This window comes from Anser brachyrhynchus (assembly GCF_964034855.1).
Source record: "Anser brachyrhynchus genome assembly, chromosome: 2".
Lineage (NCBI taxonomy): Eukaryota > Metazoa > Chordata > Aves > Anseriformes > Anatidae > Anser > Anser brachyrhynchus.
Window position 1 is genome coordinate 94,097,005 of NC_137695.1, and position 26,108 is coordinate 94,123,112.

At 38.5% G+C, this 26,108-nt stretch overlaps 1 long non-coding RNA gene across 1 annotated transcript in view; it reads left to right on the forward strand.

The window, feature by feature from the left end:
* Nucleotides 1-26,108, forward strand: part of LOC308189914 — a 75,087-nt gene that overhangs the window by 43,229 nt on the left and 5,750 nt on the right. The window contains exon 2 of the long non-coding RNA XR_013946722.1: nt 17,801-17,975. This is a non-coding gene — a long non-coding RNA (uncharacterized lncRNA). The remainder of the gene's footprint in view (nt 1-17,800; nt 17,976-26,108) is intronic.

A 26,108-nucleotide genomic window follows, 5' to 3' on the forward strand; every position in this document is an offset into this window, starting at 1 on the left:
CTGGGCCATATCTGCCATGCTGATGTCTCAGGTACCTAAAATATCTGAAAAAACACTTCTTGCCTCTGTTTAGCAACAGACTTCCACCTATAATGTCAGTGACTTTAGAGGTAGTTGATAAGTCTCAACATTCAATGAACTGGATATTCTTTGAAAAAGGAAGAGGACTTTAAAAAGCTTTGCTCCAAAGTCTAAAATTATGTATTTATGTTTATTTGAAAGCTGATGTATTAATGAACTAAGTAATAATGCAGGAATTCAGGAATAAAATGAGGTCAGAAAAGAAACAGTGAAATGGGCAAATAATTTAGGTAACAGTTTGAAGGAAATTAAAAGTTCATTCTTAAATTTCAAGAGAAAAAAAAGGCCTGCAGAAAAACAGGCCATTAGCAATCAACAGAATGACTAAATTAATGAAGACTTATAAATAAATTATTAAACATTTTTTTAATGTCTTTAATAATAGTAATAATGATAATTAAAAAAAATCTTTAGAAATTTGCATAACTTGAAGTTTGTATGTTTTAGAGAATATCACAATTAAAATCACCCAAATATGCAGAAGGTAGAATGGGCATTTATAACTGACATTTTCAGTGCACAAATACAATAAGCTCTTCAGACAGCTCTTGTTCCAATGGACACTCCATCACAGGGGATGTAGCTGGCCTGAAATCTATGTGCTGCTGAAGAGAGCCATTCCCATTCATGTCTACTATGTCCCGTGTCTCCTGCTTGATTTAGACAAGGACACCATCATTTCCAAACAGTTACACAAGTGGGGAACATCCATAGAGATGGGAATGATCTCCTTCACCAGAGGCAGTAACTTACTGTTGTTGAAACTGCCCAGGGGATGGATGCAAGCTACTAGTTGTCTGCCATGGGTTAAAAGCATGCAGAGGCAGAGAAATGGCCAGGAGAAATTGAAAGTGTTTCTGTCTTGGACTTCAAGAATTCCAGGAGCCACAAAGTAGCATTTACATTGGGAAATGGACTCCCATCATGAAACCCCAAAACACACAATTGCTGGGGTCAGGAAACACAAAGGCCTCTTTTGCTGCTTCCTGGCTAGTGATACTATGCAGCTCCAGATATTGCAGGCACATGTGTTTAGCTACTTCAGAATGCTCACTGACATCTTATGACCTCTTCTGCAGAGATTTCATATTTTTCACTTTGAAGTTGCATTTCTTGATGCTTCTTTAATAGCTGGCAGCTGTATGTTCCCAGACCATTCCCCTGTATTGCAACCATGATATCTTCCTGGTAACAAAACTTCAGCTCATTTCCCTGCAGATGTTTACCAGGCCTGCAGTCTGTACCAGTCCACAGGCTGCTCTGGTTTAGCATTTGACATTATTATTATTATTATTATTTTTCATAGTAAACTAGATAGTCAACTCATGAGAAGGCTGCTTTGTAGCTCAACAGATTGGGATTTTACTGTATATCATCAAGGAGTTATTCATTTTTTACAATGTATTTTTGAGTTAATGAAGTTGCAAGGACAGTGTTGGATGACTGCAATGGACAGTGTTGGAGGTCTGCATTGAGTAAAAGATTGGAACATGACATGGTTCATGATCGCATTGTCTGCATCTCTGATGTTTCTGTTTCCCTTTCGAGGTGACTGTTTTTTTTCCACACTGGAGCTCAGAAGTAAATTATTATGTGTGTGTTTAAGTTGATTATGAGGTTAGGCCATTCCAGAAAATCAGGGAGAAAACCAAACTGAAGTATATATTTTTATACGTACTTGTGACCCTGGGTTCACATTTCTGAATAAATGACAAGAGCAACAATTACACTGTTGTCAGCTATGTGTTTTAACTGAAACAGAACTAGAGTGAAGAAATGAAATTCTGTTCTTAGAAGATCAATTAAGGATGCTGATTAACTCCATCCTTTACAGAATTTGAACACTAGAAAATAGTGATACGGTGATGAGTTATGGAAATGATAAATTCCCCTATGTTTATTTATATTTTTTTTCTCAAACAATACAAAAGTAAGCTTCATCACAAGTCCACATTATGATGCATTTTTATTATTATTTATTTTTAGTACATATTTAGTTTTATAGAGTTGATCTTTGATTTCTTCCTTCCACAGAAAACAATTAACTGGGAAATGACAAGCAGCACTCCTAAATGCTGTAATTTTATGGAAGCCTTATAAAATGTTTTTGAGAATAATTGTGTGTTAATAATTCAATGCTAAAGTTGAATAACTTTATCAGAAGTAAACAACTTCAGCAGTGGTGTGTGAATATGTACCTGCAATTAGGCTGATCAATGTCTGCTATTAATGAGCAAACTACTAAGTAAGCAAACTTCTTATGTAGCTTTGTTTAATACACCCATAGAGAGCAAAAGTAGCTACATTTAATTTTCCACTTTGTGTAATATGGAAACTAAAAAGCACGTGATTACAGTGCTTATCCTGAGCTCCCCCAAATAATACTTGTACTTTTATCTTTGTGAATATGGACTTATATATTTTTTCCATTTGAATAAGCAAAGGAAACAGGATCAAAAACATCACTCCCTATTCTGTTCAGTTTGTTTGCCTACTAATAAATGTTTTCCATCTTCCTAGAAGAGCTTTGTATGCAATAACTAATTAGTTACACTTATCTTAATCTCATAATCTCATAATCTTTCCATTTTCTCTTTTCCCATTTTTTTTTTCTTTAAAATTCTATGACACTTCCTCACAGCCTATGAGATTTTGGGTGCCAAGAATATATGTGTGACAATATATGGCTTCATTGTCTCGTTGCTGCTGTGGCATGTTTCATCCTAAAGGAAAAGAAAAATCTCTATCTCAGAGCTTGAAATATTTTTCACTGTCTTCTGTATAGATCTCCAGGTCTTCATTTTCCAATTTCACAAGATATCCTAAAAATCCTTTAATGCCATTTGTTCCCACTAAGCAGGACAAGTAAGTTATCCCATTATTTGCAAAAGCTCCTGGTCACCAGAGGTATAACTGTTAGGATGTGAACTGTCCAGGGATGATAAACATATTGTCACTAGTCTTGTTCTTTTCTGTATTATGCCAATATGATATGCTTACCTGTTGTGCTGATTTCTCTCCCTTTTTCATGTGTGTGTGCATGGATGAATGAGTTATTTCTCTTTCATCATATGTAGATAGCTCAGCAAAATAGTACAGGTTCCAAAGGTCACTTGCCTTTCCTATACAATGAGGTAAAAGATATGCAAATAATTGTTACATTATTAACTGTCAGGCTAAAGTTATTAAGGAATCTTAGAATGAGGAAAGTGCATATAAACTATAATGTACTTTAAATAAAATTGCATCTATAGCTTAATAAAATTCTCGTATTTGGAATAGTCCCTGATCTAAGGGCATAACACTTTTTACTAATTATAATTTACACTTACTAATTAAGTATTAGAGTCATGTTGGCCAAAACATATGCAGCTCACTAGACACAAAACATTTCAACAGAACATTAATACAAACTTCATACTAAAAACTATGTCTTCGAAAGGCTGAATCATCAATACAGGTGCTGCATACACTCCCCAAAAATCTGTGGAAAAGACAGTTGCAATATCTCCAACTAGGTGAGGCAGGAAGGGGTTGTTCAACAGTCTGGAGAGCTTATTTTTATTTATTTATTTATTTTTATTTTTTATACATTTGGAAAAAAATAGTTGAATGAATGATTGACTTCCTGCCTTTTTCTCATTTAGATCACCAGATAAAACAGAATGGCTTGGGTCGGAAGGGAACTCAAAGATTGTCTAGTTCCAACCCCGCTGCCATAGGCAGGGAAATGACTATTCCTTTCCTGTTTCTGCAGCAAAATTTTGCATTTGAACTTTTACACTCTTGTTTAAAAAAAAAAAAAAGTCATCTTCAAAAAATATCTTATTTTGGAAGCAAAAATAGAGGTGAAACTCATTCAATGTAACTCTAACTTTCCAATAAATAAGTATGTAAATAAATAGAATAGAATAAAACAGAACAGAATAGAATAAAATAGTTCCATTGGAAGGGACCTTCAAATATCATTGGAAGGGACCTTCAAAGTTGGACCTGAAGTGCCTGACCACTTCAGGGCTAACCAAAAGTTAAAGCATATCTATCAGTGAAGGCATTGTACAAATCCCTCTTGAACACTGACAGGCTTGGGACATCAACCACCCAAATCTGTTCTAGTGTTTGACTACCACCATTAAAGAAATTTTTCCTACTGTCCAGTCTGAACCTCTCCTGACACAGCTTTGTGCCATTCCCATACATCCTGTTATTGGTTACCAGGGAGAAGAGACTGGCACCTCCCTCTCCACTTCTCCTCCTCAGGAAGATGAAGAGAGCAGTGAGGTCTACTCTTAACCTCTTTTTCTCCAGACCAAGTGTCCTCAGCCCCTCCTCATAGGACACACCTTCCAGCCATTTTACTGGCTTTGTTGCCCTCCTCTGCATGCTTTCAAGCACCTCAACATCTTTTTTATGTTGTGGAGCCCAAAACTACACGCAATATTCAAAGTGAGGCTGCACTAATTATAAATATAGTGGTAGGATCACCTCTTTTGACATGCTGGCTGTGATGTGTTTAATGTACCGCAAAATGTAGTTTGCCCTCTTGGCTTCCAGGGCACGGTGCTGGTTTATGTTGAGCCTTCTGTTGGCAAGCACCCCTAGATCCCTTTGCTGAGAGGCTTTCCAGCCACTCGTCTCCCAGGCTGTACATGTACTTTGCCTAGATGAAACCATGTTAATTATGCCTGATAATAGCTAAAAAGTCTGGAAAATTTCAAGACTCCAAAAATGTCAACAATATGATATGACTGTGATTCAGTTTTATACAGTTCATTAAAAGTTTGGGAAATATAAATCCTTTAATTTTTTGTTTCAAAATGTAAATTTTTCATGAAAAAAAGACTATTTTTAGTATTGTGTTTTAAAAATGCAGTGATAAGAAAAAAATACTCCTAAAAAAATTTAATAATATGTCACATTTGGGCTTTAATGAAATATTAATGTTAAGTTATGATAAGAAGAGTACCTCTTTCCCATCTTTTATCTAAATTGTTTAATATTTAATACTTTATAATAAAGAGATATGGAGTAGACCAAAGTAGAGTTTGATACTGTTTTATTATGCATGATTTTATTACCAGATAGGAGTACTTAAAAATGTTTATAATATTATAAAATCAGATACAGAGTACTTAAAACTATTTAATGCATTCTGTAATAGATCTGGAAATCTAAGAAGTTCCTTGACAAAGGAGACTGTAGAAACAAAACCAGATTTTTTAAGAGAACCATCATTAAAAGAAATATCTGTTATAATACCTCTTTTATTATTGCCATAAATATAGCAAGTTTATTTGTTTGTTTGTCTGTTTTGTTAGAAAATGTAATAGGTTGCATGTAAGAAATGAAGTGTGGCATAAAAAAGTCTAGGTTAAACCTTATCAAAATGTTAGAAGAACACAGTATTTGCAACCTGATGAAGTGTATGATTGACAGCTGTATATGGACAGTTTCACATGTGAAGTGATCCCAGTAACTGTATCTGTCAGCTGAGGAGGGTAATTAAGTGCTAAGACAAAAACTGTATTTAGTTGTTATATAATTTCATTTAACTGACAGATACAGTTTGACTTTGCTGACTTCATTCTTCATTGCAAAACAAAACCAAGGACAGTACCATAATGTCACAAGATGCACAGGGGTGTTACACAGGTATTATTTTCCAAATCAAAAAGGATATTTAATGATATTGAAAACTATTGAGAGAAAATGCACCTTGGAAAAAGAACTTGGAAGTATGTGTAGTGGGCACAGGAGTACTTCAAGGGAACAGAAAACTTTTTTTCTGAATCAGATTGCTAAATAGAATTTAGCCATCAAATGCTTGGCAGGTGTCATTTCAACACATTTTAAGAACTCTGACATAATGTCATGTACTACTGGTTTGACATTGGATCTTTGCCCCTGAAGATTTGTGAGCTTTTAGGTTCATGGAATAGGAATCAGAAGTAACCATGCAAAAACAAATTGTAATCATACAAAAACAAATTTGTGATAAACCACTGACCTCATGGTTTCCTTTGAAATGGTGGATGGTATGTAACTCGTAGGTGGTTTGGACACTGCAGATCTTTGACAGAAGCATGCACTTCTTTTATGTGGTTCAGATCTACCTTTCCAGAAAGACTGATTAGGCTACACAGTCCACCTGAAACTGGTTTAACTCTGATATATCTAATTCTGATGTAAACTCTATCTCCTCTGTATATTTTATCCCTCTGCTTTCTACCACTGGGCCTGTAGAACTCTTGGGGAGAAGGACCAAATTCTTTAGTCTCTGCTTGAAACAAGTCGTAGAATCATAGAACAGCATAGAACAGAAGGGACCTTAAAGATCCAGTTCCAACCTGCCCCTACCATGGGCAGGGACACATCCCATTAGATCAGGTTGCCCAAAGCCCCATCCAATCTGGCCTCGAACACCTTCAGGGGTGGGACATCCACAGCCTCTCTGGGCAACCTGTTCAATTTCTTCACCACCCTCTGAGTGAAGAATTTCTTCCTAACCTCTAATCTAAATCTCCCATCTTTTAGTTTAAAACCATTGCCCCTTGTCCTGTCAATATCTGATTGAGCAAAGAGTTGCTCTCCATCTCTTTCATAAGCCCCCTTCAAGTACTGAAAAGTTGTGATGAGGTCCCCCCGGAGCCTTCTCTTCTGTAGGTCGAACAACCCCAGCTCTCTGCCTTTCTTCACAGGAGAGGTGCTCCAGCCCTCTGATCATCTTCATGGCCCTCCTCTGGACTCACTCGAACAATTCCACATCTTTCTTGTGCTGGGGGCCCCAGACTTAGATGCAGTTAGCTAGGCTAGTGCCTGGTAAAGATTTTTCAGAAGTGCTAAACTAAAGTGTTCTTGAAGCATTTAGAGTTGTCTGGATAGCCTTATAGTATAACCAGAGGTGAATAAGTGATTGAGAATAGAGGTACAGAGACTGAAGACTCTAAGCTTAGTAGTATTTTAGCAGTAAATTGTACTTATGTGGTAAGAAAGAGATAAAACAACAACAACAACAACAACAAAATCCTTTTGTAGGGATTAGCATTAAATTGTGTAAATGAGCCTAGAATTTCTGTTTTGTGATCAAAAGAAAATGACAACTTCCTTAGATATAAGGAGGAAGAAGCTTGGAGCTATTTCCTAAGTTAATATTTCTGCCCTTAGTTTAAGCAGTTTGTCTCAGCAGTGTAAGAGTTTACTCTGTGGGCAGCCTCGAGCTCCCTGAATAGTCAAAAATGGCTAGGTGTGCTCTGAGCATGCCTGATCAGCTCCTGCAACTACATCAAGTTTAACAACAAAGGAAAAAAAAAAAAAAGAAAAAGAAAACCCCATGTATTCTGACATTAACTTTTGCTGTGCCTGCTGAGTAATAAAGAGCCTTTCTTAGAAGAAGAGGGTCTGGGTCCTGGGTTATTCTCAGCCTGGGGGAATTTGAATTTACAGGTGAGACAGATTGATTTTAATGGTACAAAACACTTACTTAAATGTATTATAAAATTGCAAACAAAATATTTCTAAATGGGTGATATATATTTTTTCTCAGTCCTTTATAGTCAAGAATTCTCAAAATAAAATTCTCAAAATAGTCTTGATTAGCTTTCCTACCAAAACAAAAACTGGAAATCCTTAAGAAAGTGCAGACTGACTATGATGCTAAAATCAAAACCCTAGAGGATCAGTGTAAAGAAACAGGCGAAGGAGGAAAGGAGAATCATTGCTTCCTTGCAGCAGGTTGCAGTGTTGGGTCATTCAGCAGTCAATAATGAAATGGGTAGCACCCTCAATTGCACATATTTCACTCTTAGTGTAAGCTCAGCCATCCTTCTTGGGGATTAATAGTTGTGTGAAGTAGCTCCTTTAGCAATCAAGTGCTTTTTCAGATGAACCTTTCCTTTGGTGCCTTCTGGGAGTTAAATGTGCTGGCTGATTGGCTTTAGTCTTCTGGAACTTGGCACAGAAAAAGAATGTCCCACTAAAGGCTAAAATCCTTAAGTTATTCTTTATCTTTTATATACATTTTTCCCAGTGTGTATATCCAAGATCAATAACTTTCTGGTGATTTGACCATTCTCATAATACTGTATCCTTAGTCATATTATAATAAATCCCACCTGAAAAAATAATAGAATAAAATAAGTTGTAACATTATGAAAAATTAAATATTTTTTTTCTCATGGAAATAAAGGCAAATATGTAAAACATTGGGTGAAAGATTATGACTAAAAGAAGACTGGCATTCTCTGCTGTGTACACTTCTACCTCCTTGGTTCCACATCTCCAATTAATTGTGGGCTGAGATTTTGCAAAGGGACTGTGAGATTTTTGACATTCACATTATAGGTAACAATTTTTAGCTATAAGCTGTGGCATAGTAGAACACTAACAATATATTTTTCTTTCATAAATACTGAATTTGGTGATACACTGACAAAATGGCTAATGTGAACCTTAGGTATGAGAAAAGAGGATCAACAAGTAGGAGAAGAAGGGTGATTTTTACCTCTTTAGACCAAATCACTGAGACAGATGTTGACAAAAAACAAATACAGTTCTCTTCCCCACAGTCTGGTTGTGGACATATTTTAAAAGCAGGGCCAGTGTGTGAATGAGCTGCAAGAATGATGTAAAGGCTTTCCAAGGGCAGGCTTAGAAACCTCCAGCTGTTCAGCTGAGAGAAGGGAAAACAAAAGGCCATGGTAACTTGATTACTACATGTTAAGTATTTCCAAGGTTAAGAAATACTGGCTCCTGAAGAGATTTTTGTTCTAGCTGGACAGGCATAATGAGAGTGATGCCCTGAGAGCTGATGCCATGAAGTGAGTCAAGCACTGAAATATGCTGCATCTTCACCTGATGGATCTTAAGGTCTAGGGCAAATGTTTCTAAAATTGTTGGGCAAATATAACTTGAGCCAAGTGGAAGTTTTGCAGTGTGTCACAGGCTAGCTGAAAGATCCATAATGCACTTTACAGTAAGTCAGATTGAATGACTGAAGGATCCCCTCAGGCCTTAAGCTTTCTGATTATTTTTCTGTAAGGACTGCTTTCTCTCTCCGTTTTAAATTTTGGAGTTCACCCTTGTGTCCCCAAAAGACAGTCACAGACCATAGTTCTGTTCCTGCCTTTATATTATGTCGCTGGTTTAAGAGTTGGAGACTACTGTGTTGAATCCAGGTTACCCTATTTCTGTATACTTTTTTGGATATATTTCCATAAAAAATACCCTCTGACACCAGCATCCCTATCATTTGCTCTTTGGACTGTGGGAGGAATGTGATGTCACTTGGGAGATTTTTTTTTCATGTTACTATGTAGTGCTTTCACAATAAAATTCTTTTCAGGTAAAAGGACCTGCTTTTGTTTAGCAGACTGTGCTGAGACATCTTTCTCTTCCTAAGATAATCCCAACTATACTGCTCTTTTTTTTAGTCTTTAATTTTCTAAATAAACAACATGAAAAACTGAGATGTTTTATTGGCAAGGCAGCTATACCTTATAAGGTAAATCTTAAAAGATTTAGAGTAATGGAGGACAATGTTTGTCTTGGAAATTAGAAATATGGTTGCCAAGATTTTAGTTTGGATGTTTGGGAGTGAAAGAGAAACCCTGCTCAGAGAGAGACTTATTTTTTAAAACTTGTGGGATTTAAGAAAGTCTAATGTGGTGATGGTTTTTGTTAAAAGAATGTCCCTGAAGGACAGTGTTGTTAAGAACATCTAACACTGTCAAGATCATCTGTTTTCTTTCACCCAATTGTTGTCTTCTCTGGAGGAGAAAAAAGATCTCATCTGGGTAGTGCAAAATGACTGAACCTGGAACCTAAAACGGTGAACCTCTCTCACTGAGGGATCACATCTAAAGAATGAGCATATGCTATGTACTGCGTACATGGTAGAAGTTCTAAAAGTCTTTCAGAGACTTTCATCAGTAACTATTATATCTTACAATTGTGCAGAACAAAAGGAAAATATTAAATATATGGATAATGTCATGGATTACCAAACACCATTGTCTTTGTCAATCACTGTTACTGGTAGATGACAGGGATACAGTCTTTTACCTATCAACATGCCTTCTGTCCCCTTGCAGTTGACTTTCTGCAAACCCTGACTCCTGACCTTTCACCTCAGTCCATGGTTAGTGCAGATGATGGATGAGTCTTGTTAGGCTTATAAGATGTGCTGTTGTGAAGGAAAAATGCCGATGGGCATTTTCATAAGAATAACTTAGCTTCGAAACAGACAAATAGCTGCACAGGCTGAGCAAAAGAAATTTCTGATGAATATTTCAGTCCTCCACAACTCAGCATTGGAGACTGATGCCATATCAGCCAATGAGAAAAGTGAGCAAGGCAGGAGACTTGTATGGAAGGAAGGAGTGGAGCTGTAAAGGAACAGGCACCCAGTTTTGCTGGCTGAATCTGAGTTCACGGGATACAGAGAAACCTAGTTCAGGAAGAGAATAAAGATTCAGTCCCCAGGAAGGTATTCTGTAGGGCTCCCATATTGTTAATCAGATACTAAAAATGGAAAAATAAAACATTAAAATTATGAAATATGTATACTGTGATTTTTTTTTTCCCCCCAAGGAGTTTGCATATGAATGTAGTTTGAACTTGTTTTTAACAAGTCAAGTGGTATGAACTTCTCAGATGAAAATTTTGCAGCAGACCTATGTGGTTGAGGCTTTTCTACCTCTTAAAGAACCACCAGGATTTATATTATTATTATTATTATTCAAAAATAATTCTCTTAATGTTTTGTGACAAAGTAGAAGGAGGAAAAGAGCTCACTTTCATCATTTGGTGGCAGGGTGGAAAAGAGATTTTTAAGGAAAGTATAATAGGGAAGACAATCTTTTGCTAGGTAGGACTTTTATTTAGGTCTCGGAGGGCAGTCTTTAAATCTAGATGCTTCCTTAAAAATAGATAGATGAATAAAGTGAATCCAGTGTTAGAGCTGTTGGTGGTATTTGCCCAAGATTCTATAGGCTTTCATCGCTAATTCGAATTCAAAATTCCGTGCAATGATCAGCCCATAGAACATCTAAAAAAAGACAACTTTTTTTTTTTTTTTGTATTTGTCAGGCCTCATAGACAAGAACAAGCTAGAGCAGTTTGGAAACACCATATTTCTGCACACTGCACAAATTTGCAGATAATAGTTAACTAAGTGGATCTGCATCTACCTTGAGGGTAGAGAGGCTTTACAGAGAGATCTTGATAGACTAGACTGTTGGGCAATCACCAACCATAAAAAATTTAACAAGAACAAATGCTGGATTCTGCACCTGGGACTGTGTAGTCCTGTATGTATAAGCTGAGGGACAAGTGACTTATGTGCAGCCCTGCAAAGAGGGATCAGTGGGTTTTGGTTAATGGTGAACTCAATATGAGCTGCCAGTGTGCCCTGGTGGCCAGAAGGGCCAACCATATCCTAGGGTGCACTAAGCACAGTATAGATAACCAGTTGAAAGCAGTGTTAGCTATGTAACAATGTACCTAGCATTGGTGCAGCCTCACCTCTAGTATTGTGCGCAGTTTTGGATTCCACAGTATAGGAAGGGTATGAAACGTCTTAGTGTGTCCAAATTAGGGCAACAAAGATGGTGAAAGAACTGGTAGGCAGGACTTATAGGAATGGCTGGGGATACTTGGCTTGTTCAGCTTAGAGAAGATAAGGCTGAGGGGTGACCTCATTGTGGTCTACAGCTTTCTCATGAGGAAAGTGAGCTCCGGAGCTCTCTGGTGACCGGTGATGAGATGAGGGGTAAATGGCTTAAAGCAGAATCAGAGGAGGTTCCAATTGTTTATTAGGAAAAAGTTTTACACTGAGAGGGTGATTGGGCACTGGAACAAGCTCCTCAACAAAGTGGTCACAGCCCTAGGCCTGTCTGTGTTAAAAAAGTATTTGGACAATGCATGGTTTAACTCATATGCTGCCCTGTGTGGAGTCAGGAGTTGGACTTGATGGTACCCGTGGGTCCATCCCAGCTCAAGATATTCTGTGATTCTATCTTCTAGCAGGTGTAGGTGTTAATTCAGAAGAGACTTGCTCTGCCAATCCAATTCCTTGATTTTTTATTTTTATTTTTCCTAAAGGTACTAGAAGGTTTTGGGACCTTTAAGTTGCTGAAGGTTGTCTGCCTTAACAATCCTCATTTTAACATGATTTTACTTGGCTTGAAAAACAAAACAAACAATGTAGGAACAGATTCTTATGGCATTTTGTTTACCATTGAACTGTTTTTTTTTTTTTTTTCATGAAAAGATAATGGAAAGGAGTTGTTTTCATGCTTTGCCAAACAAACAAAATTAGCTGTAAGCCTTATCAAACATTGGCATTTAAATCATCTCATGGTTCAAACTCTGTCCTGCCTCTCTATCACGAAGTTCTGATTCAGTGTTAGGACCAGTAATTCACCATGTGGCAAAAAAAATCACTGTGTGGGGAGCTGCTTCATTATAGTAAAAGCTCCACCTATAACTTTGGCTTTGCCTCCCCTGGCGCAACTTTAGCCCATTCCCCCTTGTCCTGTCAGCAGGCACGTGGGAGAATAGACCAACCCCCACCTCGCTACAGCCTCCTTTAAGGTACCTATAGAGAGTGATAAGGTCGCCCCTGAGCCTCCTCTTCTGCAGGCTGAACAACCCCGTCTCCCTCAGCCGCTCCTCATAAGACTTGTTCTCCAGACCCCTCACCAGCTTCGTTGCCCCTCTCTGGACTTGCTCGAGGACCTCGATGTCCTTTTTGTAGCGAGGGGCCCAAAACTGAACACAGTGCTTGAGGTGCGGCCTCACCAGAGCCGAGTACAGGGGGACAATCACTTCCCTAGCCCTGCTGGCCACACTGTTTGTTATACAAGCCAGGATGCTGTTGGCCTTCTTGGCCAGCTGAGCACACTGCTGGCTCATATACAGACGGCTATCAACCAAAACTCCCAGGTCCTTCTCTGCCAGGCAGCTTTCTAACCACTCATCTCCCAGCCTGTAGCGCTGCTTGGGGTTGTTGTGCCCCAGGTGCAGAACCCGGCAATTGGCCTTGCTGAACTTCATACAGTTGGCCTCAGCCCATCCGTCCAGCCTATCCAGGTCCTCCTGCAGAGCCTTCCTACCCTCGAGCAGATCGACACATGCACCTAGCTTGGTGTCGTCTGCAAACTTACTGAGGGTGCACTAGATCCCCTCATCCAGATCATCGATAAAGATATTAAAGAGAACTGGCCCCAGTACTGAGCCCTGGGGAACTCCACTAGTGACCGGCCTCCAGCTGGATTTAACTCCATTCACCACGACTCTTTTGGCCTGGCTACCTAGCCAGTTTCTAACCCAACGAAGCGTAATGATGAGGCCCTGAGCAACCTGATCTACTGGGTGGTGTCCCTGCCTATGGCAGGGGGCTTAGAACTAGACGATCTTTGAGGTCCCTTCCAACCCAGGCCATTCTATTATTCTATGATTCTTTGATGACTTCAATTTACTCATTTTTTCTAAAAAGAAGACTTGAATATGAAGTGATTATAATGCCCACATACCTTCAAGTTGAAAAACTCATGTGCTCTGTAATTTAAGAGAAAAAAAGAATAATGTCAGGAGTTAAAGGCATATGAATTTGAATAAGAAATTAGGTCTAATTTTTAACAGTGTGGGTGCTAAAATGTTAGTATAGATTACCCATGAAATTGACGATTGATACCTTATGAAGTCTTCAAATCAATGCTGAATATCTTTCTAAAATGATTAAACAAAACAAGTTTGGGGACTACAAGTAAAGGGAACTTCATGAAATTTAAGGGCTTTCTATATAGGACACAATAAATGAAATAATGGTCCTCCTGACCTTAGTTTCTCTGAATTTATTAAAGATAAGTACTAGATAGCAGAAAAATCACAGTTCTGAACTGCTAGTTATTTCTAATCTTATACTTGGCATTTTATACAACCAGTATTTTCTTATTATCTTCAGTGAGAGAATTAAAGTTTATGATGTCATCTAGTATTTTTATTATAATTGGTTATATAATTTTAACACTTAATTTCCTTACTGTAATAGAATTTAAATGTCTTTTCTCTCCAATATGGTCCTGTCTGCTTAGCCTATTCTGACCAATCCCTGAATTTCTGGGAGCTTACCATGGCCATTTTGGAAAGAAAGATCCTCTAAGCCACTGAAGAGAAGTAAGATACTTTGCTACCACCTGGGGAGGTGACTGTATGGTCACTGATGATGACCATTGAGTCACCTCCCTTAGGTAAGGAGTGAAGCATGTTTTGTTTACTACGCTAGAATCTCCATCATTTACTGGATGCAAGGGGAAACTTAGTGATGAGAGATGAGGAAAAGGCTGAGGTGCTTAATGCCTTCTTTGCCTCAGTCTTTAGCGGCAAGACCAGTTGTTCTCTGAATACCCAGTACCCTGAGCTGGTGGAAGGGGATGGGGAGCAGGATGTGGCCCTCATAATCCACGAGGAAATGTTTGGTGACCTGCTACAGCACTTGGATGTACGCAAGTCGATGGAGCCGGACGGGATCCACCCAATGGTACTGAGAGAACTGGCGGAAGAACTGGCCAAGCCGCTTTCCATCATTTATCGGCAGTCCTGGCTATCAGGGGAGGTCCCACTCAACTGGTGGCTAGCAAACGTGTCACCCACCTACAGGAAGGGCTGGAAGATAGACCCAGGAAGCTATAGGCCTGTTAGTTTGACCTCAGTGCCAGGGAAGCTCATGGAGCAGATTATCTTGAGTGTCATCATGTGGCACTTGCAGGGCAAGCAGGTGATCAGGCCCAGTCAGCATGGGTTTGTGAAAGGCAGGTCCTGCTTGACAAACCTGAGCTCCTTCTATGACAAAGTGACACGCTTACTGGATGAGGGAAAGGCTGTGGATGTGGCCTACCTTGACTTCAGTAAGGCTTTTGACATCGTTTCCCACAGCATTATCCTCGAGAAATTGGCTGCCCATGGCTTGGACTGGCGTACGCTTCGTTGGGTTAGAAACTGGCTAGGTAGCCAGGCCCAAAGAGTTGTGGTGAATGGAGTTAAATCCAGCTGGAGGCCGGTCACTAGTGGAGTTCCCCAGGGCTCAGTACTGGGGCCAGTTCTCTTTAATATCTTTATCGATGATCTGGATGAGGGGATCTAGTGCACCCTCAGTAAGTTTGCAGACGACACCAAGCTAGGTGCATGTGTTGATCTGCTCGAGGGTAGGAAGGCTCTGCAGGAGGACCTGGATAGGCTGGACGGATGGGCTGAGGCCAACTGTATGAAGTTCAGCAAGGCCAATTGCCGGGTCCTGCACCTGGGGCACAACAACCCCAAGCAGCGCTACAGGCTGGGAGATGAGTGGTTAGAAAGCTGCCTGGCAGAGAAGGACCTGGGAGTTTTGGTTGATAGCCGTCTGTATATGAGCCAGCAGTGTGCTCAGCTGGCCAAGAAGGCCAACAGCATCCTGGCTTGTATAACAAACAGTGTGGCCAGCAGGGCTAGGGAAGTGATTGTCCCCCTGTACTCGGCTCTGGTGAGGCCGCACCTCGAGCACTGTGTTCAGTTTTGGGCCCCTCGCTACAAAAAGGACATCGAGGTCCTCGAGCAAGTCCAGAGAGGGGCAACGAAACTGGTGAGGGGTCTGGAGAACAAGTCTTATGAGGAGCGGCTGAGGGAGACGGGGTTGTTCAGCCTGCAGAAGAGGAGGCTCAGGGGTGACCTTATCACTCTCTATAGGTACCTTAAAGGAGGCTGTAGCGAGGTGGGGGTTGGTCTATTCTCCCACGTGCCTGCTGACAGGACGAGGGGGAATGGGCTAAAGTTGCGCCAGGGGAGGTTTAGGTTGGATATTAGGAAGAACTTCTTTACTGAAAGGGTTGTTAGGCATTGGAATGGGCTGCCCAGGGAAGTGGTTGAGTCACCATCCCTGGAGGTCTTTAAAAGACGTTTAGATGTTGAACTTAGTGATATGGTTTAGTGGAGGACTTGTTAGTGTTAGGTCAGAGGTTGGACTAGGTGATCTTGGAGGTCTCTTCCAACCTAGATGATTCTGTGATTCTGCTTTTTTGTAGTGGATTCTGACTCTGCTTCTTCTTGACCCTACTATAAGGTTTTAATGTAAAATCAATGAGAGGGATAAACAGTAGCTGTTAAATAGAGGCTGTATAAATATTTCCTTTAAATATTCTGAGTATGATAAAATACCATTCCTCTTTCCGATAAATATCGCTATGCACACATTCTAGCATTTTGTAGGTAGTGGAGTTGTTTTGCTCTTAGTATTAGTGTGTTTGATTCTCTGGGTTTTGACATCTCTATTCTTTTGTCTGACAAATCTGTGCACTGACTTGTAAAAAAAAATCAATATTGTTTTCCCTGGCACTTTCTCTGCAGTTGAGTTGATTTATTATCACAGTTCCCTTTCCCCTCTTTTTATCAGTGTGTTTCTATTGCTTTAGGGTTGAGTACCTGATAACATCACAGGGTAGAAGACACATAGAGAGTTTCTCTGACCTTATCCCCTATGTGATCTTGTCCAGTGTGATGGTGAACCATGGCTATAAAGTGAACAATGATATTATCCAAGCTGTGTGATCAGATTTATGCTCTATTATGTTTGAAATAAAGACAAACTAGAACCAATGAACAAAATTTAGACATATTTAAACTGTACTCCTCTGGTATCTAAGTGACGAAAGGGAGAGTAAACCTCCACAGACTTAAACTTAATTTGCTTGCAATGTACTGTGTGTTGGAAGAGTCACACAGTCAATAATCGTCATGGGATTAAAATCAAGCATAAAGGTGAGCATGTTGTTCATTAAAATGTAGCTTCATTACTGTTGTTTCTGTTAACCTCTTATACCAAGGTGGTATTTAAGAACCTCAGTAAAAGATCAGATCTATCTTGTCCTAAATACTGTGCGGACATGTCAGAAAAGACAAACTTCAGAGGCAGTATTTCAGAACAGATGTAACCGAAGGCTGCAACAAGTAAATGTGTTGTGAGAGTGTTGACAAGTGTGAACTCAGTAATGCAAACAGAGGGTATGTTCACACAGGAGCACTCAGGGAAAATGAGTTGAGTAAGTTTATTAAACTTGTGTCTAACGTGACTGCAGCATATTTGAACCACTTTATTCTTGGAGGAGAGCATTCTCATGTTATGACTTCTGCTTTTTGACTTTCTCTCTGTGCAAACTACCTTGGTAATCTTAGACCACTCATTCCCTTGCCACTGGGGACTGCCATTATCTGTAGGTGTCATGATAGAAACGTTTGAAGGAAGGCTGCAAAGCAGGAATATGTGAAGGGGGTTTTATTATTGGTGGGGAACGGCAATGAGGAAATGACAAGTGTTTGATATAGAGGTGTGCATGTGTGTGTTTGAGGCTACAGGGTTTGGGAGACTGAGGGTGGGATTTGACAGTGTAGAAAACTCATATCTGATAGCTAGAGAAGAGCAGTATGGTGAAGTCTAATAAAAAAGGCAAGATAATGTGTTAGCTTAGAGAGCAGAAAGTTGCAAAAGTGAGATGGTAAAGTTAGAGTAATGAGGCAGGAGGCTGATCTAGCAGTTATTAGACAATGTAATTGGAGGTCTGCCTCTGGCTAGACTATATCAAAGGAAGTGATGCAAGGAAAGTCAGAGCAAGTCTGAGAGGATTTACTTTGGAAACCATATCCTGACCTTGCACTACTTGTCCTTCCTTTTTTCTTTCCTTCATTCCTGCAGGGACTCTGGAAGATTTGGCAGCAGGACAGTGGAGTTGGCAATAGAAGGAACATGAAGAGGTGGGGGAGCAGCACCAGGGAAGCATTACTAGCTTCCCTGGTGCTGCTGTTGTAATGCAATATGTTTGTTAATGATGTCAGAAGCCTCAAGCTTCCTTCAGCCCTGGCTGGAAAAAGTAAGTCCTGTTTAGTTTTTTTTTTTTTTTTTTTTTTTTCCCCTCACTTGGTCCAGTAGTATATCAGAAGAGGAAAAAGAAGAAGAGAGAACTTGGTAGCTTCTGCCTTTTCCCTTGTTTTCTTCCACTTGAGAGAGACAAAAACATATTCCTCCAGGTGGAGGGACCCCAGCTGGAGCAGGCACTGAGAATAACCTTGAAGGAGCAGCAGAGGTGAAGTGTTAGGGACTGACCACAGCCCCCATTCCCTGTTCCCCTCTACCACTTACTGGCAGTGCTTAGAGGTCTTTTCTAACCTAAATGATTCTATGATTCTGTGTTTCTAACTTAGTGTTTTTTTTTTTTTTCCTCTATCCTTTGGAACTTCCCCAGCAACTCAACACATACAATGATCTTCATAGTTCCTTATGTTCTTTTTCACATCTTAGCTCAATTTTTCCCAGACCCGTTGAATTAATATGTATAGTTTTAGCATTTTTTAAACATCTTGCACATCATGCAGTACATCATACAGCATTATCTAGATTTTTTTTTCTAGATATCAAACTATAATTTTCTAGAGGCCTGCAATATTGTAAGAGTCTTAATTTTGGAAAAAAATATCCCTTTAAATTGTTCTCTCTTGCAAAGTGATTGAGTTGTTTTGCTTCTCTTCCCTTACCAATTTTCTATGGTTCCTGCACTCTGATTTATATTTATCGTCAGCTTCTTGTTTCTTTAATCAGCAGGCAGTGCTTGCATAGCTGCTATCATACCTGTTAGGGTATTTTTAACCAGTAAATGCATGTTTTTTAATTGCCTTTCTTCAGGTAGAAGTTTTTCAGAGTCACAGATTGCTTGAGGTTGGAAGGGACCTCTGGAGGTCACCTATTCCAAGCCCCATGCTCAAGCAGGTATATACCTAGAGGTTGCCCAGGACCGTGTCCAGACCAATAGTAAAATGATTTTACACAGTACCCAGTTACCTTTCAGTATTTCTGTTTAAATGATTTTCCCAATGGGTTTGGTCATGTTACGGCTGTAGCTGAGCTGTTTAGGTGATGCAAGAGTTTAGGGCACAGGGATATTAGAAGGAACAGCTCCTGAGAAAAGATATAATGTCTGCAGCCAAGTGAGCTTATGAAAAGAAATTTACAGCTCCCTTCCCTTAATAAGAAGCTGAAGTAACTAACCTGGCCTACAAGAAATGGAGGAGAGCAAGTCAGGTTAAGAAGTTAGGCCAGGGTGGATCACCAGGACTGGACTGGGTGAACTAACAGCAAACCAAGCCACTGGCCACTGCTGAACCCGCTGATGGCAGCTAGAATGAACTGCATCACAGTAGGTCCTAAAGCAATGGCTATCTGTTGTAGTAAATAACGTGTGACAGTCTTATCACATGTATTATTCTGTATTATTCTAAGTCATTATTTATCTTGAACTGTGGACTGACTGCATAGCTGTGCTTCCAGCTTTACATTGTACTCTCACATATATATATTTGACAGCTGATAGGCAATTTTGGTATTTCAAAATTAACATTGAATTTCAATTGTAACATAGGGTCAAAATACAGAAAAATCTTGATAAGTTTGAAACTAGAATGTATGAAGAAAATTATCTGAAAAACTGAGAACACAATCAGATTTTGAGACACAAATATTTGAATACTTTTGAAATGAAATAATAATTTCAAAATATCAACAAAATATCCGTCATCATTTATATATATGTATCTGAACAGGAATGTAAAGATATTCATAGTAATCAAAGTTTTGTTGAATAAATGTTGTGCTTTGTAAAATAACATTTTATTATCCTGATGTTCTGAGAGAATATTTTCCACAATTTCTGCCTCCTCCCCCACTGCAAGATTTATGCATATCATACACAGAACACATGCAGGTATCTAATGCAGCTCTAGGCACTGACGTAAAGAGATGGGGGTGGAAGTTTTCATAAATAGGCTTTTCTGTGGCTGTAAGTTCAAGAGCAGGCAGTGCTCCCAGTTGGCTAACAAATTATTTTGATAATCTGAGAACATTCAGAACAGGATTAGAATAAAGCAGTAGAAAAATGCAGCTTCTTGTTCTGTGAACTTTCATTCTCGAAATTCATAAATAGTTCTCTGCCTACCCATATGCATGATCAGTCTTGTAGCCTCAAAATTACTAATTTCTGAAGAATGGCAAATATTTTGGTTAACATAACTATGTAACTTTGATTTTTTTTTTTTTTTACAACAAAAAGACAAAATTTTAAAGTAACATACCGTAGTATGGTTAAGGCCACGTTGGGGAATAAAATTCATTAAATTAAATGATTTTTTTTTTGTTTTTCTCCATCTGTTATAGTCAGTATGGATCAGTTCCCAGATGAGAACAAGTGTGCCCTTCATAAGTATCCTACATTGAGGGTGAGCTCCTCAGTTCCAAGTTGTACTGTGACAGACTCCTTTGCTGTCATTGAATCACATTTTATTCAGTACAGGAGAAACCCTTGCTGATAAGAATCATCCACACTTATACACTCCCCTGAAAAATGATATTAATGAACTCACATTTTCCAATGAAATTTATCAAAAAAAAAAAAGTCTGTATTTGCTATTTTTACACCTCACATCTTTCAAAGAGAGTTACAATGTGGGAAAAAGTATTACATGATTATATAACAAAAGAGAGCTACTTTCTTTCTTCCACTGGAAGATGGCATTTTCCAGTTCCTTCTGAGATACCTCAGTGAGAATATGGACAACCAGAGCCTGTGTGCCCTACTTGAAACATGGAGGGATGGGGATAACAAGGATGGCAACCCAGCCTAGCCCATCTGCCCCATCTGTTGCACATTTAGCATCTATAGATGTGACTGAGTTATATACTTTGGAGACAACGTCAGGAGGGTCTGTGAAAGTTCATGTTATGTCTTGGCAGTTTTTTCCAGAGGAGTAGAAGCAAAAGATGGCTTTTATTTTTAGGGATATGTTGCTCATCAGGAGGCAGACAGTTGAATGTAAAAAGGCAAAGGTAAGTCTTTTACTATAGGGCTTCATCATTGATGGATATAAAAAGCTGCTACAAGCAACAGAGGCACGAAAGGCATGAGACCACACAAAAACAGAGGTCACAATTATCTTTTCCAGGAGATGATTTTAGAGAACCTTCCCATAGGTGTCACTACTACTTATCTCTGTGATACACAGTTGTGTCTTTGTATATAGTGGGCAGGGATAATATTTGTTTCATTTTTATCCACCCAAACAGAAAGACTTATGAGTCAGATTCTGATACCTTGAGTAATTTCAGGAGCTACATCACCTAGATCAATGAGGTTAGATCAATGATATTGGTCAGGTTGTTTGGAAAGATGTTACTCAATCTGAAACTTCCTGTGAATGTGTTAGACTTACACTATTATTAAGATCACGTGAGCATTCGATCATTGAAATTTTAAATACCCACATTTTATTTTGTTCACAAGCAAGTATGTTATTTCTAATTTGATTTGGAACCAAACCAAAAAAAATCCAAACACATCTGAATCTGTGAATGTAAGCGACAGTTGCAAAGCAGTAAGTATTTGTGACATTTTTTGTTTTTTCAAAAAAAAAATAAATCTGGTTTTTGACAATATAATTGAAATCTGTGGGTGCTCTTTGCCTTCTATTATCACATCCTCCCTCCCCTGCAAGAATGACAAACTTTTTCATGATCTACAAAAGAATGAATTTTTGTCTACTCTTACATGTAACAAATTTTTTCAAACAGTTTTGGTCATTGCAGTCTTGAGCATATGAATAGAAAATTCAAACAGTTTAGCTGAGAGACAGTCCTGTGAAATTTAAAAATATACAGCAGTAAAAGACTATCTAGATAAAAATAAGATCACTTTAGGTTATAATAAATACTAAAGCTAATAATGAAAATAAAAAATAAACAAAAGCCTGCAAGATTTCATCAAGTTGGCTGTTCTGAATTTTGAGAATATCACAGAAAATGTAATAACTCTATGACCCTTTAAAAGATTTATTTAAAAATTTGCTCTGACTGCTGACCTATAATAAATTTGCCGGATGCACCATATTTGAAATGTAAACAGCAGTTAATTTTACAAGAAAAGCAAGAAGGTTTTCCAAGCACCCAAATACAATAAGATATTCAAATAAGAAAACACACATTTTAATTATTGGTGTCAGTTTGAGAGTGAGAAATTCTTCTTTTTTCTCAGATATTTCTAATGTTTTCTAGGTAGCAATTTTCTGTTTAATTTGTAAAGACAAGCTTATGACTCATGGCTTCAGTTTTAGTTTGTTTTTGTCTGCATTTTGTGGTACTGGATCTTCAACTTTTTAGGTATATCTGGCAGCTGAGATTACTTACCATCTAGTGGAAGAGTGATGTTAGGTAGAAAGTTTATACTTCAAGGCATTTATTTATATCTTTACTAGAAAAGTGATTTTAACTTTTAAATAAATACTAATGTTATGGGCTGCTGTCCAGGATGATAACTTTCAAGTGGTAGAGAAGCTGTAAAATGAGAAGTATTGTTGCATTGGGATCTATGGGTGCATGTGAGTAGCATATTCCTCTCTCCTGAAGTACGGTTTGGCTCTACTGTGAGTACGATTGAGGTCAAAAAAAGACAGAATAAAGCATCACCCAGCAGCTGCATGGGTTTGAAAATGAGTTCTCATTATATGCCTTATTTGAGTTTTCTAGCTTGTACTGAGGCATGACTGATCATCAGTTGATAAATACATTTAGAATATTTTTTAGTAGCAGTTTTGCTATGAGTTTATTTAAAGCTTCACATTCTAGAGGTGAGTGATTATGTTAGAATCTCAGCGTTTGTTCTTTTGTTTAGAAGTGGGAAAATATTTTCAGCCTACTTGTGCTGAGAAAAAGTTGAAAACATTCTCCAAGTGCACCAAGCCAAAAAGACAAATTAAAAGACCTCAATATTTTTTCCTTATACTTTTTTTTTTTAAACAAAAAAACAAACAAACAATCCATCACAACCTTTCGATGCTCTGTGTCATGGCAAATTTTTTTTTGTATGTGTGTGTGTTTGAGAACAGTCACGCTGTAACACTGCTCAACAATTGTTAAGCTATTATTAATACTCAACACAACCCCCGGATTTTTTTCCCCAATATATTGAAAAATAACATTTACTAACAATTTTGCTGCTAATTCCTCACCTATGATCTTAACATCAAATTCCATATGAGTGCTGCACCCATGTTTTACCAAAGCTGTTAAACTATACATGAGCTATAAGCTTTATGCCACATAACTCTTCTGTACATGGTAACATATATTACCTTCTTTATTGCTAGTCTGGGTGACACAGAGAGTGAGACACACGGAAAAGCAGACTCATTAGAACTGCATCAAAAGTAAGAAAATCCAAACTAGAATATATTTTCCTAGTTTGACTTTTTTTTTTTTTTTATAAACATTTCTTTTTGTGCTAAGCAGTAAGAAACAAGGCTTAAGATACAAGGTAAAGGATTGTTAGTATGAACTATTACTGGGAATAAGATTATAACTCTTTAGAATATAATGAGGAGTATTGCTTCTTGATATTCAAGTGCAAGATCAATTGCCTGAGTTTGTCTGTTTGACAGCTGTTTTCTCAGAGGTAGCTCCTGTGGAAGGGCTCTTCTCTAGCAGCCTATCCGAAAGGCAATGGCAGAAGTGAAAAGGCTGATGAACTAGACATGGGTAGTGGGTTATTTATCTGAATGGTCCAGAAGAATGAATTCAAGCTCAGAAAAGAGCAGAAGTCTCTCGTGGTGTCAATGTGTTCATTTGCTGTCATTGTCATGAGCTCTTTTGCAAGTGGGATCCACGCAGGCAGTAATTGAGCTAGTAGCTGAAGCAGATGTTGATGATGTAGGAGAAATTGATTTTAAACCATTTGAGACATCATGAAAGGACAAAGGATAAAACTTGACTTAATAAAAGTTAACCTAAGAGCTCTTCAGTAAAATACCCTGAAGTTTAATGCTGCTTCTGCATTTGCTCTACTGTTTGAGATTTGGTTAATGGGAGGTATGCCTTTATAACTTGGTGTGGCAAAGACAGCATGTCTGACTTGAGGAAGGGATAGTGGTGGTGGTATTTTGCCTGTGGATCAAGAGAAGAGAAGAGTCTATCTGAAAAATTTCAGAAGGCTAGAAAAACTGTGTTGGCAGGAAAAAAAGCTTATTTTGCCTTTTGGATTCAAAAGGACCAAATGTCTCAAGTCACTGCTAAATATCCTCTTACATAGGAGCAGTCTGCCTCCTGTTTGGTTCAGCTGGGGTTGAAAGGTTGTACCCATCTAATACAGGTTTAGTAACCATGCCATGAAATGAGTTGGACAAGTTTGAATTCAGCCCTATCGCTTGTGGTGTATATTTCCTTAGGCCTGTTACTAACGCCTAACACATTGGACCATAACTTTTCTTGGTCCTCTGTGAGGGACTTGTGCTGTGGACTGCAATAAACAGTACTTTCAACAGGTTTTTAAAAGCTGACAAAACTCACTATTGTTCATATGTTAAAATAAAGGAATTTTTATAACAACCCAAAATTGCAAATAACAGAGTTACCTTTTTACATTAAAAAAAAAAGACTTTCTCATAGTCTCATGAATTTTGACTTCTGAGTTTTTTTCTTCGGTAAGTACTATGAAGACATTTTATTTATAAAATATTTATTTACCTTACTTATGCTATCTTCCTTTATTTATTTATTATTATTTTTTTCCCAAAAGTGGTGGCAAGGAAAGTGAACAGTGTTACCTATTTACTTATGCCATATATCATTAATAATGGTTCATGTCATTCCTGAAATTTAGTGACCAAACTATGGCAGAAGTGTAACATGAGGTTGCTGTGACATTAGATAGGACATCTGTTCTGTTAATTTAATTTGTCTCATTAAATATGCTAGCATGGGATTAGATATTTTTTGATAAAAGATCTCGAAGACTATGCGATTCATTTTCTACTGTTGCAATTCAGAGATCTTAAAGGGAGCTTTTAAGGATATCTGTGCTGTTCTCTGAAGTAGTTAAAAACAGAGTGTAGTCTTCTATACTTAAATGAATTTAGAAGCAATATTGCATTTTATATCTGACAGAAATAAAGGTTCTTGAATGAGTGGAGTGTGGAAAAGAAGGCAGAGATGCTATCAGTTGTACTCTGTGGACTAATGAAGAAAATGAAGAAGAAAACCCCATGATTCACAAAGAAGTATAGAGGTTGCTGGATGATTTAAGGCCAGATTAACAAATCACTACAATGCAATTGAAGGCTTTAGATAATGGGAGGTCAAACATGTATTACCAGCTGACTTAAATTTGATTTGACTGAAAGATAAAACTCAGTTACATGAACCATATTAACTGAAAGCCTCTGCTTTACATTTCTCACTGATGGCACCCTGGGGAGGTAACTTTCTTGGCATTTCACATCCAATTTAAGCACATCATTGATGAAAAGATGGCTAAATTGGTGCGTCATTTTGTAATAAAATATCTCACAAATTGTTTATCTGATCAATGGAGAATGCAGTCTCAAGCTGTTCGGGGCTAATGTGCACACTGCACTTAAATAGTAAGTTATTGACTGTAAGAGGGACCTGGGAATTTGTATACTCAGTTCAGATTTCCTGAATGAGAGCAACATATTGCATCAGAATAGTAGGTTGTAAGCGATTAACTTTGCCAGCTGAATTTTCACTGAAATCGAATAGATGTGAGGAGAGGGCACTAAGCACTTAGCGGGAAATGCTCAGCTGCTCATATGATCAAGCTGTAGAGGACAGAAAAGGGTCTTATTCTTGCCTTACTTATGCAGGCTTTATGCCACAGTTATTCCACTGTTTGATGAAGTCTTGCAGTGCAAGTGGGAAAGTCATGCCATATGTGTGTTACATATCAAGTATTATTTTCATTGCTGTAGTGAGACATTTTGTTGCCTGGGGTAGGGTGGGACTGCTGTCTCCCAGCTGGGCAGCATCTGGGACCTCGCTGGGACCAGGGCCATGTGGAGCCTCCCTGGGGAGATGCTTTCTTTTCAGGCAAGGGCTGAACTAGCTCTGAGGTAGGCTGAGCAGATGCAGTATAGAGAAAACAGGGAGCCTGCCTGTGAGGGTGCAAGGTGAG